Genomic DNA, 14,815 nt, shown 5'->3' on the forward strand with positions numbered 1-14,815 from the left:
TCGATCGATAAATACCCATTCGTCTTCGTTCTCGTCTTCGTCTTCGTTGACGACCCAGTTAGTTCGAATCGGCAAACCCCATGCAAGTTTCACCGACTGCTTGAATATGGCAAGTGCAAGTGACATACTTTACTCGAGAGGCTGAGTGCTGTCACTCTCGAACGTGTCGAAGAAAAAGTTATTTTCAAGTTTTCTCTCTCTCTCCCTCCCTCCCACCCTCTCTTTTTTTTTCACATTGGGATAGGTGATTATGAAAGTGACCTAGAAATATAAGTAGAGGAGGAGATATATTTCAAATAAAATCCAATATGTGTCCGATCATAGTTTTGAAGACAACAATATTCAAAATATTTCATTTCATTTTTACATTGTCATTTAATAATAATTTTATTTTTAAAAAACGTTAGACAAACAATTAATATCGATGGTAATAATTAATGTTGTATAATATACTTATTATAATTAATCAAATATTTCATGTGATAAGCGTTCAAATACTTTAGAAGAGAGTAGAGTCAGTGTGTATTATATCCTTTTTGGAATACTTTCCAATTCATTTTATCTTGAAAACTTGTAAGAAATCTCGAAGATGGATGGTGTCTATCAAAAGCATATACACGTTCGTCGAAATAATTCGTGCCACATAGAATATAAAAGCCTAGATACCTTCTCTCTCTCTCTCTTTCTCACACAAACACGCATATTCACTCACTCTTTCACACGCGAAAGCGATAACTTTTCCAAGACGACGCGTACACGTCCATCGTGGTTCGAGGTAACACGAGTTTCCCATTTACTCGAACCGATCGAAAAACTTATCGGCATCCAACAGAGTGCAAGAGAGAAAGAGAGATAATAAAAGAGAAAGATTATTGGCGTGTTGCATCTCTTATTCTCTCAAGTATAGGGGAGTTTCCATCGCACGTGCATCCTCGTACTAAATCCCGAGAAGCTGCGATAACGTCCGGTAATTAGTTGCCCTTCCTTCTATACTTTCTTTTCACCCTCCTCCTCCTCCTCCTCCTTTTTCTCCTCATCTTTCTCCTACTTCTTCTTCTATTTCTTCTTTTTCTTCTTTTATGCACGCGAGTGCAACAAACGCACCACGTCCGATACCGATCGAAACTTCTGATTCATTTTCTAATCGTATATGATTTTTGTAAAATACATATAGATTCATTTAATAATTAAATTTATTATCTGGTTTGTTAACTAATTTTTTATTTTATTATATATTATTATATATTATATATTATAATATATTATATAATTTTGTATTTTATTATATATATATATTATATATTAATATATATTAATATATATTAATATTATATATTAATAAAATTATTATATAATAATTAATTTTAAATATTAATTTATTTATTAATATATATATATAAAGTAATCATACATACACATACACAATTTATTATTATTCTTCGAAATCAATCTCTTTGATCATTGAAATGATAAGACACATTATTTCAATTCAAAATTAGGAATAATAAATAATTGAATATCATAAAGGATAAACGTATCATATTTACAAAATTATACTATCATTTAAGTGTTAATAAAAATTCAATTTATATACGTATAACAAAAATGCAATTACATTAGATTGGTAATAGTGCAGGGTATGCGTTAATTTACGTTACCTACGTAAGTACATATACAGGTGTAATTAATTATCAACAGTATCGGTTCGAGAAGAATAAAAAAAAGATAGAGATAGATAGATGAATAGAAAAAGAAAAAAGAAAGAAGATACTTGCATATACGGAGCATAACGTTACGTAAGGTCATAATACTACGTGACTGCACCTCGTGTCTCGAAAGGATCTCCGAGGTCTCGAACGGCAAGGTTTAAGGTCAACCAAGATCCTCGAAGGGGGTGTGGGTGGGGGTGGGGGTGGGTAAGGGGGGAATCCTTTCTACCTACCGGACGACGAGAACTATGATCACATCTCTCTCAAGAAGAAAATATCCTCGAGTATTAACGATAAAAATTCGAAAAATAATAATTGGAAGAAAATATTAGATGAAATTTTCTAAATATCATCATTTAGAGTCAAGTAGATCCAATTATTATATCTCCTGGATAGACCTATTCTAAACTAACAAGCAACTTCTCATCGCAAATAGATTCTCGAAGATTTCTCAATCATGAGAACGAGTCAATTTGTGTTTCCCTTCTTTTATTTCGTTTTTTCTTTCAATACTTCGATCAAATGAGAACGGTAGTAGGAAAGAAGACGGAAAAAGAAACGTTGACCGGATTTAATCGGATGCGTAAGTACGCAGGAACGCGTACCGTTAATGCAGCCTCCATAGGCTTAGTAATTATTGTCAGCATAACGTTCTCGCTAAATAATGACTCAGAAGACTATCGTAAAATAATAAGAAACGTCTTTATATAACTCTTAAGTATCGAATAAAAAAGAATTTAAAAGAAAAAGAATAAAAAAAGTTAAAATACAGGAGATAAAAAATTATGTCTTCCTCTTTTCTTTATTATTATTATTATTATTATTATTATTATTAACACATGTATATATGTAAATGAGTGTCATCATAATTGTGACGGTTTATTGACATAAAACGGTATTCATCATCGAATCAATTATCGTCCCGTTAACTAATTTAGCCATACACTTACTTATTTGCACACACACAAACACACATGACACATACCATTTACTAAATTGTTAATACGTAAAGAGAAATGTATACGGTAGCAAGGATCCAACACCTCGTTGTCAAGGATTTACGAATAGTCGTGTTACACTATTAAAGAGAGAAAGAAATAAAAAGGAACATTGCGCAACAAGTTCGAGCAACACCACGGCGGTTCCATTATGGCGTCGTTCGAACTTTACCGATCGTCGGTAATGTCGTAAATCTTTCCTCGCTCTTACACGATCCTATTAAATTATTTACATGTATATGTATATATATACACGTATATATGTACTAGTAATGAATAATAGAAAGAGAGGGGAATAGTCTATTTATATAACTACAAATATATAACAATTATTCTTAGGACAAACGGGGTATTTAGAATATAAAATCGAAATAATTTCGATTCTCAATGTTTCGTTCGATTAAAAAGAAAAGAAAAAGAAAAAACATGGCGGAAATAAAATCGAATATGAAGAAGAATTGAGAAGATCTATCAATTACGGGATCGACGTTAATCATAGCGCGTATTTACTCGCACGCGAAGTATCGTAGAAAAAGAAGAAGATGAAGAAGAAGAAGAAGATGAAGAAGCATGCATCGTAAATCGCAGTTCGAAGCGTCGCTAAGTATGATATTCAATGAGGAAAATATCGAGTATAGTACGTCGATGTGAGATAGTACCTCTGTTCGTACTCGTCGCGATCGTAAATTGCTGCTATAAACACATTATTGTCGGCGTAAGTGGGTCATTAATATTCCCGACAGTCGTGGGAACCCGCCATTAATGATGGCGGATTAATGCCGCCCTATTCGCGAAACCCCATCTATATTACTACTAACCCCTTCGCAAGACTAAAGAAAATAAGACTGAAAAATTGTTGTTTTTATTTTCTCGAAATAAAAATGCATTGAAATAATCGTATAATAAATAATATCGATTGATAAATTATTCCCATTTCAAATTATAAACCATGCAAGGAAGGGTTAAATTATTTATAGTGATTTTTTAAGGGGGTGAAGAAAAAGAAAATAATTCGAATTGAATTTCTTACTTTATCTGAATGAAAATAATCGTATAATAAATAATATCGATTGACAAATTATTCCCATTTAAAATTATATGCCACGTGCTAGAAAAACAGGATGGGGGTAAGGAAAAAGAAAATAATACGGAAAATAATTCACAAATTTATACTAAGTTATCGGAACTTATCTTTTCCTTTTTATTTTTCTTTTAATGGTGCGACGTGATGTAGTCGTTCGACTCGTTATAAATTCGAAACTTCGTCGACGATCACCTACCAAGAATCGAATTACTAACCTTTTGCGAATAACACCGGAAGGTGGGGAGGGGAAAGGGGGTAATGGTAAAGCATCGATCAAGAACTACCGCGGAAAATCAATTTGAAAACCGCAACCGAGCAGCCGACTCTATTATATGCAGCATGCGCATTACGCACCAACCAACCAACCAACAACCAACTTGCCTTTTCCCACTTTATTCCCTTGCACCGCATCGTGTGCATTCTCTTCTCGTTAAAAGCCGAGAATCTGAATTTCAAGATTATGCTACACTCATTATCCTTTTTTTTTTCTTTCTTTCTTTTTTCTTTTGCTCTGCCTTACTTTTTCACCGACACACTTTTTTTATTCCTTTTTAATCCTATTATTCGTGGACCGTTTATTTTGAAAGTGATGTGTGTTAGTTCATTTGCAACCCATAAATATACATCATTTTAATGTAATACTTTTTTTTTTTCATCAATTCTTCTATACACTTCTAAAAAAACGAGATAAGAATTAAGACAAAAGAAAAGAAGGTAAATTTGAAATCGGAGATAAGTTTACGTCCAAGTGAAAGTGAATGAAAATTGTTATGTACCATCCTTACGAATTCTCCTTACCTGTTACGCGAATTCACGAGAAAATTCTCACGAATGTTTTCTTAACGTAAGGTGAAAGGAAACGTACGTAAATGTAAATGTAAATGTAAATGTAAATGTAAATGTAAATGTAAATGCGTTTAACAATCGGTCGCGTGCATGTACACACCTGTCAATTCGCGTCATTTTATTGTTCAGTGTTATTTGTTAGGACAGTAAATAAATTGAAATTAAACGAAAAGGAAATTCAATGTAAAACCACGAAGAAGGGATAGAAAGTAAAGTAAGAAAGAATGAGATAGAGAAAGAAGAATTTTGCGTCAAATTTAAAAACGACTTAACAAATAAAAAAAACAACAACAACGTTTCGATAGGTGTGTGTACGTGCGTGTTGTTCATTATACGAGTAATAGAAGAGTGTGTTGTTATGGCTAGGTCACGGTCAGGACGATGACCTGTGTTCTTCTTCTAAAGAAAAGAAACAGGAAGAAAGGAAACTTGTTTTTTGCTCTCTTCTTCTTCTTCTTATTCTTCTTCGAGAAAGATAAACAACACATGGGACGTTAGAAAATATAAATAAATAAATATATATAATATTATATAAAATTCACAAACGTTACGAATTTTTTTCCTTAAACTTTTTTCTTTTTCTATATATTTAAAACGAGATACTTTTTTCTAAATATTTTCCAATACTTCTCCTTGTCGTTTAATTTCTCTCTTTCTCTCCCTATTTTTTTTTCTTTTTTGTTTTTGTATGATTAATAATCGACAAAGTATTTTTAAGTATAAAAAATATATGAAACATTTATCGTACATTTTAAATACGTTTAAATATAGGTAACAAAATAAAAAAAAAGAATCAATTTAAATTACGTGCTGTTTATATATAAATAATAATAATATTATTATAGTTGGAATGCAATTGAAAAGTAAAAATATGCAATTACATATTTGTCTACATATCTAACCCTACAACTTATATATATATAAATAATTTATTGTAATTCGAAATAATAAGAAGATTACGAAGTGAACGTTTAAAAAATTAGTTGATCATTAACCAAGTTAACCATTATTATTATTATTTTTATTTGAATATATCCAAGCATATTACCCATATCATAATCTAATTCATCTTTAATCTCAGTTTAAATGAACTATTGCAATTCGTCGGATTAGATCGAATTGGGTTTATTTGATTTTTCTATACTCCCCAATCGGATTGGAATCGTTCTGGTGCGTGTTGCATCTAACCAGGACGTACGAGCTTTCGTGTAAACGAAAGAGAAAGAGAGAAAAAGAAAGAGAGAGTATTAGCGAGAGAGAGAGAAAAAGAGAGAGAGAGAGAGGAAGAAAAGAGGGAAAAAAAGACAAAACCTAAGGCAGAAGTACGGGGCCCCAAGACGAATCGTTTCATTAATTCTTGCTGAACCATTAGTTTCATGGCATTTCTAAACGACCACCAGCAGCAACAAGATTCTTAAAAAAAATAAAGAGAAAGAGAGAGACAGAGGGAGGATGAGAGAAATGAAGGGTAAAAAATAAAGAGAGAAAAGATGAGGAATAAGAGAGAGAGAGAGAGAGAGAGAGAGAGAGAGAAGAGAGTAGTGTGTGCTATATAACTTGTATGTATGTATGTATGTTTGTATGCTACGTATGTTTGTATGTATGTATGTATGTAGCTTTTATGGACGGTTGTGTTTGTAACGTACGTAACTTAACGTTGTGTAATTTACACGCGGTGAATGCGGAGGAGGTAAGAGAGAAAATATACGCGTGTAATAACGCCACGTCGTGGATCGACGATCGTAACTATTAATACCTCGACGATATATCGCGTATTACGAGCGTATCGAGAGTATATCCGTGAACCGCGCCCCTTCTTCTTCTTCTTCTCTTCTTCTTATTCTTATTCTTATTTTTCTTTTTATTTTTAAATAATTTTTATTTATTTATTTATCTATCCCTTCTATCTATAATATTTTCTTGTTTTCGTTCGAAGATCGTATAGAGTAGTGTATGGTGTATTATTTGAATTTTTGTCGATAGAATCGAATTGCAAAGAAATTCGTGAAGACAATTTTCTGAACCGTGCACCTTCTTCTTCTTTATTAATAATTTTTATTTATTTATTTATCTATTCTTCTATATATTTTCTTGTTTTCGTTCGAAGATAGTCAAGAGTAGTGTATCGTGTATTATTTGAATTTTTGTCGATAGAATCGAATTGCAAAGAAATTCGTGAAGACTATTTTCTGACACCGTGCACCTTCTTCTTCTTTTAATAATTTTATTTATTTATTTATCTATTTTCTAGATATGTTCTTGTTTTCGTTCGAAGATCGTATAGAGTAGTGTATGGTGATTATTTAAATTTTTGTTGATCGAATGAATTGCAAAGAAATTCGTGAAGACAATTTCTGAACCGTGCACCTTCTTCTTCTTTATTATAATTTTTTTATTTATTTATCTATTTTTCTATAATATTTTCTTGTTTTCGTTCGCAGATCGTAAGAGTAGTGTATCGTGTTATTGAATTTTGGTCGATAGAATCGAGCAAGAAATTCGTGAAGCAATTCTGAACCGTGCACCTTCTTCTTCTTTATTAATAATTTTTATTTATTTATTTAACTATTCTTCTATAATATTTTCTTGTTTTCGTTCGAAGATCGTAAAGAGTAGTGTATCGTGTATTATTTCAATTTTTGTTGATAGAATCGAATTTCTTTGCAATTCGTGAACACAATTTTCCAAACCATGCCACTTTTTCTTTTTTTTAATAATTTTTATTTATTTATTTATGTATCCTTATATAACATTTTCTTGTTTTCGTTCGAAGATCGTAAAGAGTAGTGTATCGTGTATTATTTCAATTTTTGTCGATAGAATCGAATTTCTTTGCAATTTTCTGAACCGTACCCCTTCTTCTTCTTCTTCTTTTGCTTTCTTTCGTGAGGACAATTTTCTATAAACTATCAAGTGTATATATATATAAAGGTTTGATTAATTTAGAAAAATAAATCATTCTCGATACGACCAATTTGGGATGCGTTTATTTTTCTTTATCTTTTTTTATTTTTTTTTGTGTCTTATTTTAAACTAGTTGAGAACGAGATTATCGGCACGCTTGATAAGAGAAGAAAGAGAAACAGATTTTCTGAACCGTACCCCTTCTTCTTCTTCTTCTTTGCTTTCTTTCGTGAGGACAATTTTCTATAAACTATCAAGTGTATATATATATAAAGGTTTGATTAATTAGAAAAATAAAGTCATTCTCGATACGACCAATTTGGGATGGCGTTTATTTTTTTTATCTTTTTTTATTTTTTTTTGTGTCTTATTTTAAACTAGTTGAGAACGAGATTATCGGCACGCTTGATAAGAGAAGAAAGAGAAACAGATAGAGAAACGAGACGAAAATTGCAACAGAAATAAAAAAAGAAAAAAAAAAGAAAAGAATTTAATTAACACGTATCACACTCCCCCAAAGAAAGATATTTTTTACGAGAATACAAAGTACTTGTTTGCTTACACATGTACAATTAAATACATACACACATACATACATAATACAATAGGTAAAATTGAAATGAAGCTATATAACGGAGACACGCGTTTTAAATGAAACACGCGATTAGAGTAATCGTGAAAGAAGGGTTGCCAACAACACTCGGAATCTTGATGAGGAGGAAGAGGAGGAGGAAGAGGAGAGTAGGGATAGAGAGGGTTGAGTTAGAGGGGAATGAGGAGGAAGGGAAAAACCGTGCTACCTACTTACGAGCAAATGCGTTCATTCGAGTGTTGCTCCGTGACCGTAAAACATCATGACATAGTTTAATAAAAGGTTCACCCAAGCCATAGCGTTGGCATAAAGTCCACCGTTTTATGTACCATAAAATTGTTACGGCGCTTCTTCCCCGACCATAATGAAATCGCAGTTGTGCGAACCAGTTCGAGAAAGAAAGAGAAAGAGAGAGAGAGAAACATATACATATATATATATTATTTTATATAAATATTTTTATTTAAAATAAAAAAATATTATTATTATTATTATATTTATATATTATTTATATATACTTAGAAATATTTGGTTACAAGGGATTTTGCAAAAGTAATAACAATAAACGTAGATTTGTAGAAAGAGAAAGAGATAACTTTTCAAAGGGGTTGAGGAGGAGGAAGAGGAGGAGAGGAGGAGGATGACGAAGGAAACTCGAGAGACCCGTAAGATCTCAAAAATACGAGAATGTTTTGGCGAATGAGCTCGATTTATAGCACAATTTGTCTGTCGTCTACCACTTCCATTCTTTCTTTCTTTCTTTATTTTTTTCTTTGCTCTCTTTCTCTATCTCTCTTTCTGATATTTTGAGAAACTAATGCAACAACACATTCAAACAGCTACGACCTCGTAGAAAACGAAATGAGAATATGAAGTAGAGACAAACATACACGTCCTCGATCTTTCCACAATTTACTTCTTTTTTCTAATTAAAATTTTGCAAAGAATGAAAGAAAGAAATAAGAATAATAATAAATCTAGAAAAAATAGATTCCCATCTGTTTGTGATATTTTTCTTTGTATTTATCCAATACTTTTCCTCGACGAAAATGCAATCGATGCATTTGAGAAACAACTTGAAACTTTACAAAACAAAATAAAATAAAAAAAATAACAAGTAAGCGAACAACTAGCGTTCAATTTTCTATTACAATATCGTTATACGATGTTCGAGAAAAAGAAAAAGAAAACCCAAATCAATTTTGACGAGACTTTAGGGGAATAAAAAAATAAAATAATAATAATAAAGATAGAATATGATAGATCCACGCGTGTTATTTAGTTTCTCTTTCTTTCATAGATTCTCTTTCTATTACTAATACTACTACGTAGCTTTGGTACGCGTAGCAAAGCGTAGAAATATGCCGACTCGTTGTATCAAGGTTCATCGTAAGGTCTTAAGGGTCGCGACCCCCTAGCCAGAAATTCCTTTATCTTCATCTTCGCGTTTTTATTACACCCTCCCCACCCCCCTCTTTCTCTCTCTTTTTAGCTTTTTCTCTGATGCTGTCTCAACGTGTACAGCATTGGAAGACGATCAGCTCGATCGATGGGCCTTCGATCCTCTCTCGGCCTCTTTCAAACGAGTTCCTCGAATAAAATGAACAATATGATGAAGAAAATGATGATGATGATGATGATGATGAAGAATAAGAAAAAAGAAAGATTCTCTTCTTTTACTTCGTTACCAGACGAATCCTCACAAATTCTGTTGCATTATCTCGCCAAATTATTCGACAATTTTATCGATAGATTCTATCAATCGATTATTTTTAATATAAATCCATATTAAATCATATAAATCGTATTAGATGAAGAAAGTAATCAAATAAATGTATATGAAATCATATTGATCTATAATAGATAGAAAATAATCAAATAAATGCATATAAAATATCATATAAATCGTATTAGAAGTATAAGAGTTTTTAACTGTAGATCGAAAAGAAAAATATATATTTAAACCGATAGTTCCTAGTTTAATAATTAGAATTACCTGATTAAATTTTCTTGAATGAAATGAAGAATATAAAAAATAATCACGAATTATTCGTTGCATTATATCGCGAAATGCATCATATGTCGTTGAAAAATAAAAGAAATTATTCGAAAATGCATATTAAATCATAGGAGATCGTATTAGAAAAAGAAAAAGAAGAATACGAAGACTTAACATTAAAAAAAGAAAAAGAAAAAATAAAAAATAAAAAATAAAAGTATTTAAACCGATCGTTTGCAACGATATACTTACGATCGTTTTCTCGTGTAATTAAGGTTACCAACAGAGAAAGAAAGAAAGAAAGAAAGAGAGAGAGAGAGGAGGTAGCAATTAGAAAAGGCTTAGGAAGGCCGACTCTCTCGCGAATAATGATTTCCTTCTAAGCTCAACGGAAATCTATAAAATTAACAGCATATCTACTAAGGTACCTTTGAAAAACGTTAAAGAAGAAGCGTTAGAGAAAAAGAATGAACGGTTCTTAACCGATAGAAGCGAAAGTACAAAATATAAGAGAAGAAAATCTATCTTACTACTCTTTATAAAACATTTACACTCACAAACACACACACACACACATATATATATACATATATATATCATACAAGATCATCCACGCTTTCCACATAATAATTGCTCACCGAGGCGTATCATAGATGTAACAGCGGATAATAGTGTTAATTGGTTCCTCGAAAAGAGTATCGTTTATATGAACCGAGCAGTGAGATAATCTCTGGATAATATCAAGATATTTACGAGCGTATCACAAACAGAGTGACCACTACGTCTAACTACTTTCAAAATCAACGAGAAACACGTTTTATATACAACCAATATATGTTACCTATATATATATACGTGTAATACATATGTAGAATAACTTTGTAATTTTAAACTAACAGTTTCTCTAACAAGAATTACGAAATACAAACGCATTATATATACATTTATTACTTCTTGTTAGAAATATTTCAAATGAAATATATCATCAATCATAATAGTTACCAAAGTGTATTTAAAAATAATAATTAGTCTCTCGCAATAAATTAATTTGAAATGCATTTTTATAAAATGCATCGTATGCATCGTAGTGTTCATCGTCGAGTACTATTTGGAAAAAATTCATTATTCAATATTTATTATATTTATCTTTCTCGTTTAAATGCAAATAATAATATTGATCGTTAAATCAAATTATTGTAACAATTATTGGGACAAACAAATAATTTTTCCACGCAGAATCGTATGATTAATCGCAGTTTAACAAAGTGCAATAATTTATAATTGGGGATACATTTTACGATAAATTATTCGTAAATCATAATCGAGCTTGACTTTCGAAGACGAGTAAGAAGAAGGAAGAAAAAATATATTCAGGAGAAGATAAGAACGTCTGATAATGTTTCGATGCGAATATAAAAAAGAAAAAAAGTATAAAATAATGCGATAAAAGGAAGAAAACATATCGAAGTTTGAAATCCGTATTACCTAGATCGTAACCATAATTGTCAGTAGTATCGTCATTATCGGCTCCACCCATCCTTCTTCCTCTTCCACCATTATTGACTTGAAAGTTTACAGAGCGTATCGAAATCACTCGTCGTTGTCGTCGTTTGTCATCGAATTTATGGCAACTAATTGTAAAGATTTTCTCCTAATTATCTTGACCCGAATAATCATAAAGATCACTCGTACGAAACCTTGTTTTAATAAAATATTTATGCATATTATTTTTATTATCTCATATATATGAGTATATATGGTTTCATCCTACAAACTCACAATTATCCTTTCGTCCTATTTATATTTATTTATAATTATATTTATTTTTATTTTAATATATATATATAAATTATTATGAAATTATAATATATATAATATTTATTAATATTATTTATAATATGAAATTATAATATATATATATTGAAATGAAATAAATATTTATTTTAGATAATTATATTGTAAAATATAAATAAAATTAATATAAAAAATTAATAAAAAAATTATATAATAATAATATTAATATATATATATATATTTTCGATATACTAACAAATTATTTTCTAATATTTCCTAATAAATAATAAACGTAATTTTACAAATATATTTAAAAACAAAATTTAAGAACAAACACAGGAGCAACACATTAATGAATTTATTCCGGAAGATAAAACGTATCATAATTAATTATTATAACTTTATTTTTTTGTGTCTTCCCTCTTAAGACCTGCCTTTCGAAAGTTCGAATTAAACTAAAAAAAAAAATATTATAAAAAAAGGAGAATTTCTTCTTAAGTGAATACTTTGTTGGGTCCATGTGTGTTCACATGCGTAAAACGTTTAATGAAACGTGTCGCGTGAGCACTGAGCCAAACCACAACATCTGGCGACAAGTGTCACGTTGACGTTATCTTTCGACATATCAAAACCAGAAAATGACTCGACCTCGATCCTCGATCGTCGAGTTAAAAGAACACACACATACACACATACACAGAGAAAGAGAGAAATGCATACTTGATTATCGTTGCTTGATTATCATTGAACTAACGTCATTTAACCTGACCCTTCTTATATTATTCATTTTCTATAATACTTTTTAACACTGAATAACTATTGTAACGAGTCAATTTCATTTAATTTATCATTTTCTTTTTTTATTGCCATTTTATTTAAACCAAATTTAAATGATTTTAATATAATTTGTTGATTGTTGTTTTCTTTCATGTTTCTAACTTTTTGTTTTCCTAAATTGCAAAATTTCTTTGTGAGTTATGATATTTATAATTAAATAGATTTATTTTTTTAATATTAATATATATTATATATATTAATTAATAATATTATATAATTAATTAATATTAACTAACTTTTTGTTTTCCTAAGTTGCAAAATATCTTTATGCTTTATGATATGTAAAATCAAATAGATTTATTTTTTTAATATTAATATATATTATATATTAATTAATAAAATATATATTATATAATATACTAAATTTTCAAATATATTTTCTTATACTTAGAATTAATTGCATAGAAAAATAAAACATAGAAATATTTTCACGTTTCTCTATCTGATATACGAAATATTGAATAACGTTTGAATTATCGAAATTCGAAAGAAATAAAAGGAAGAAAAAAAAGAAGAAAAAGAAGAAGAAGAAGATGATGAATCCAAAGTTAACTTTCGTACTCTCGTTTCAAACTTACTTTATAGAGTTATACATATACTGTTTTCACAGCTTTAGAAAGTAAGTCTCACAAGAGAGAAGACGAATATTGTAGATAAAGTTCTAACGGTTGTTGCTCGAGCAAACATAGTCTTTCCTTTGCCAACTAAAGATACGTTCTTAGATTATACTTTGTACGAATATACAGAACGAGTCAATAATTATTATTCTCGGTTGTAACCATTTTTTCCTATTTAACGATACTCTCCAATTATTCATTCAAATTATTTGATGTTACATTTCTAAGTATTCTAATGAAAAAAAAAAAAACAAGAAAGAAAAAAAGAAATCATATTGTTAAATCGTTCGATAATAAATTACACGTACTATCAATTTATTAATTAAAATATATAAATTTGAACAGGTGATCGAGAAAATATTTAATTAATTATATTCTTATTTGTTTTGTTTTGTTTTCTTTTGTTTGCTTACTTAAAAATGATTAAAACAATTTTGTGATACCTCACAATAGCCTTGAGAGGGAAGACTTTTTCGGTCGATTACTGAACGAAATGAAAATGCTCATCGCTTCCGAAATAGAAAACCATAGAGACGGATGCACCCACCCCCATGCTAACATAAACTGACTGGAATAATATTTGTTCGTCTCGCATGGTACGTCTCTCTCTCTCTCTCTCTCTTTCTCCTCTCTTTCTGTCAAACACACAAACGAAGAAGATTCGAGATTTTCTACGTGTATAAGTGTATGGTGAAAGAAAAGCTAATCCCGGAATGCAAGAAAATGCGAGACGATATTCTCAACGAGATTTAGAAATTTGCCCCGCTAAGCATAAGAAATAACTAAGGAAATTTATCGAACTCTTCGAGTTATTTATATCATTGCGAATTTCGAGAACACACACACACACGCACACGCGTGCATTTGAAATTCATTCGATTCCTCCTCCTCCTCCTCCTCCTCATTCTCCTTCTCCTCGTATTCGTTCAATGATTCGTCAATAAACATCTTTTTATTGAAGTAGTATATAAAATATATTTCTAAAGGATGCACGTATTGTGCATTCAATATTTATATCCACTTTTCCATTGATAATATATTTCAAACAAACTTTATATACGATATTTAAATATTTTCATCATACAATAATCTCAACAGAATTAAAATGATAAATGCGAATTTCATTTACAATTAAAAAAACAAAAAAGAACAAATAAACCAAATTGATTATCTAAAACAATCAATAAGTTATTCAACTTATACACAATATCCATCCTATTTATATTATATAATATAATAAAAAAATAATATATATATAATTATATATTATTAATTATATATTTAATATTTAATGATTGAAAAAAAAGAAATTAGATATTCGATAAATAATTATAAATGATAATAAAATGAATAACGAACCGTTATGGTTTACCATACACATATATATCCTCATTAACACTTCCTGTTTGTCTTTTTCCAGAGACGAGACATAGGA

This window comes from Polistes fuscatus, unplaced genomic scaffold (genome assembly GCF_010416935.1).
Source record: "Polistes fuscatus isolate 324 unplaced genomic scaffold, CU_Pfus_HIC Scaffold20, whole genome shotgun sequence".
Taxonomy (NCBI): domain Eukaryota; kingdom Metazoa; phylum Arthropoda; class Insecta; order Hymenoptera; family Vespidae; genus Polistes; species Polistes fuscatus.